This window comes from Silene latifolia, chromosome 11 (genome assembly GCF_048544455.1).
Source record: "Silene latifolia isolate original U9 population chromosome 11, ASM4854445v1, whole genome shotgun sequence".
Classification (NCBI taxonomy): Eukaryota; Viridiplantae; Streptophyta; class Magnoliopsida; order Caryophyllales; family Caryophyllaceae; genus Silene; species Silene latifolia.
Genome location: NC_133536.1, coordinates 44849187 through 44852958, shown reverse-complemented (window position 1 = coordinate 44852958; position 3772 = coordinate 44849187).

Genomic DNA, 3772 nt, shown 5'->3' with positions numbered 1-3772 from the left:
ATTTACCAACCCAACAAACCTTGACCAACTAAAACGATACTATGCCTAGAATAGGAACAAAAATGCGCCTCGCGTAACCTCACGTGTCGCTCTTCTGGCACTAAATAAACGGCCCCTGGCCAACCTGAAATAAGCTAATGTCACTTTGCTCTTGCACTTTCACAAATTTGTCATCCTCACATCATCAAATAAACTAAATCTGCACCTTCAGAGTAAGCAAAAGCTCATGCTTATTTTCTAAGTTCATTAAAAGCTATTGCTTAGAACAATTATTTTTTACATTTACTCGAACTACGCGCAAGGGTTTGATTTCATTTTTTTTTAATGAATACGTAGGCAATCCTTTATAGGATACAACCCATTTATTTTAAAATGTAAATAGGACATTTGCTTTGCATTTGGAATTCGACAAGAATAATAAATAGAAAATCACAACGGTTTCATAACCATTTAACCTTTTTATTTCATTTAATTTCTAATAGTAATAATACGCTACATAATAAAAATAAAAAATAGGCTAGGATTCTAAAAACCCCACCTTTTTTATTACAACAATAAATAATAATAATAATAATAATAAATAATAAATAAAGACTTGGACTATTCCTCCATCTTCCCTTTGCTCTTGTCATTCTTGTCATACTTCATGTCGCGACCTCGAGCCGGACGCTCTTGCGCCACTTCAGACCTAATCACTAACGGTCTTTCTCGAGGCCTAGATTTCCCATTCTTGCCAATCACCATCTCTACGACAGGAGAGGTCTTCGGTTTCTTCGAAGGATGAACGACTCGAAACCCGGCTTCTTCCTCTCCCTCAGTCAAATGCTTTTCTTTCTCTTCCTCCACCTCGCGCACCTTGTAGTCAACGGGCTCGCGCTTCCTCAATCTCTCGCGCTCTTCCGGAGTAGTAGCTTTCCTCCATCGTAGATAAGAATCCGACACCCACAAGGCATTTGCAGAAGAGTTCAAGAACCATGCATTTATTTGAGCCCATTTAATGGCCCACTCCCTTCGTCTCTTTGTAGTAAGCGCCACAGCGATCTGCGCAGGAAGATCAAGCTTCGGGATTGTCTGTTTTAGTCCAACCTGTCTCATCAGCCTTTCCGGGAAGATGCACACCATAAATTCCAAGCCGGGAATGCGCACGGACCGAGTAGGATCCAAAGAAGACACTCCAAAGTGATGATTTGAGGTGCCACCATGGTACAATCCACCTAATCAACGGGCCGTCATCGCTCTTGATTTGTTCTCCCAATAATTGCAGACTCGGGTGAAATCTACCATGTAAAGCCTGGTCCTCATCGCAATTGAACGAGCATGATAGGAAGGAACATGAACTGGGGGCTCGATCAAACGAAGCCGTTCCATAAGCCAAACCTACCAAAAGCGGGTATTAGACATCGAAAAGAAAAAAAGGACGAAAAAAAAAGAAAAAAAAAAAGAAAAACGAAAAAAAAGGACGAAAAAAAAAAAAAAAAAAAAAAAAACGAAAAAAAAGAAAGAAAAAGAAGAAAAAGAGAAAAGTTCTTTTACCTGCAGAATGACGGGACTTCCCAAATACGGTAGGTCGCGATTGGCCTCCCTGTTATCCAAGCCCAAAAGGAGCTCTCCTAGACATAAACAAGCTGGGCTCCTGCGCAGCTCCATTTGCTCAACAAGGCCCGAGGAAGACGGGGATCACCTCTCAAGTCTTCATCAACATGCCCTTGGAAGACATACACATGCAACAAGCAAAACCCAAATGCCCTTCGCCTGGCAACATAAGAAACGGTGGGGTCAGCCCTATTAATAAATCGATCTATGAAGTCCAACATTCGCACTCCCTTCGAGGTCACTAGACGGTCCACCTAAAGTCTAGTCAACCCAAGCAAGTCTCTAAATTTGCTCTTATACCCTTGCGAAGTAGAAGGAATGGCGGGCAAGTGTTCGGGGTCCCACCCACCAATAGCGACAATTTCTTCAGAAATGGGCAAATATCGCCTCCAGGGAACGCAAAAACATGGTAATTTGGGTCCCAATAGTCAAGACAAGCATCCAAGAACGGTTTAACAACCTTGATGAGCTTTAAACTCAACAATGATCCAAGATTATAGGCGCCCATATCATATTTCTCCATGTTTGAAAATTCGTTGGTCCATTCCTTTAAGCGAATCTCCAAAGTATTCATGATGAAGGATTATTTTTATAAGAATTTTATGTAATAGGACGAAGAAGAGACGGAAGAATTGTGTGAATAAAAGCTCTATCGACGTCTCTATTTATACTAATTCCTGTTTCCAAAAATCCGCTGAACAGAACCACTGGGAACAGCGCAGACTGCTGCGCCTCTTCAAAGGGACGCAGCTCTCATGCGCGCCTCTTCCCACTTGACTTCGTGATTTTCGCGTTGGATCTTTCCTAATTCCTCGACGAATAATTTCCTATTCTTATGGGTTATTATTTTGGTAAATACGTGGAAATTGCCATATATTTCATGTTTCCTAAAGTCCGCGGGCGCGCATTTCGAGACGACATCGACATTTTCGTCATTTTACCACACTTGCACATTTTCATTTTAGGAAATAATTTTCATTTTTTAAATAATTTTCATTTTAGGAAATAATTTTCATTTTTTTATATATAATTAATTTTCGGAAGTACCTTTCATTTTAATATATATATATTAATTTCTTTTTTATTTATTTTACTCTTTTTTTAATCTTCTCATTTCTAACTTAGGTTTCTTTTTTTTCTTTTTTTTAAGGGGTAACCCTCCGTACTGTCTGGTCATTTCCGGCAAATTTTTTGCATTTTTGCATTCTCTTGAGCCACTCGTTTTGCGCTAATTACGACCATATGTATATACAAATGTATGTCTTGCGTGATTTCTATGTAAATTTCGGCGGCATGACGGCGTAAACCGTGATCTACCAAACCTATTCAAAGCTAACCTGCAGGTACAAGCAACGCAACCCAGCAGCAAAGGCACTCAGGCCATCTTATATACAACTCAAAAAGGGGAAATGTTTAACAAACTGGGGGCTCGAGCCCCAAACAAAGCCCGAAATGATTCAAAATGAAAGTCAAAATGTACAAATGTGCAAAATACGGCCAACAAACAAATAAAAACTAAACAAAGCTACTGCTGGTCGCCCTCCAGCTCCGCAACTCTTGCCGCAAGAGCAGCAATCTCGGCGTCTCGAACCTCGAGCTCCCTCAACAAGCGAGCTGTCTCCTCCCGAGACTGGGCCAACTCTCGCTCCAGGCTCACGGTCCCCCTGTAAACAACAAAATTGGCTCATGTCAATCATTCCAAGCAATTACAAGAAAAGTTGGAAAATCAAAATTAAAAAATGAAATAGGCACAAGGTCCATACCTGACGGCCTCGACCGGCGATAAGTGCCTCGATGGCAGTAGCTCGCAGCCGGTTGGCCACCCTCCATAACGCCACGAACCGAGACGGCGCAACCTGCATTTTCAAAAAGAAGTTCTCAATAATTGAACAAACTCAATCAAATGTGTTCTTACACAAAAAGTTATGCAAATTAGAGGCTCACCCTCCGAATCGATCTTGTCGGTCGGCCAGGCCCTGTCCAAGATCCGTCGCGCCCACGTCAAAGTCACGTAGCTCGGAGATCGTCGTCCTCCCAGTCGCGTCAGTGTACTCGAGGGTCTCGGGGTACTCTGGGGGCTCGATGCCCGCCGCCTCAACCTCCTGCAAAGTCAAATGTTTCTCATTAACCGATGATCTTTCATCATAGTTCTCAAAAAATCAAGTAAAGAAGAAGAGTA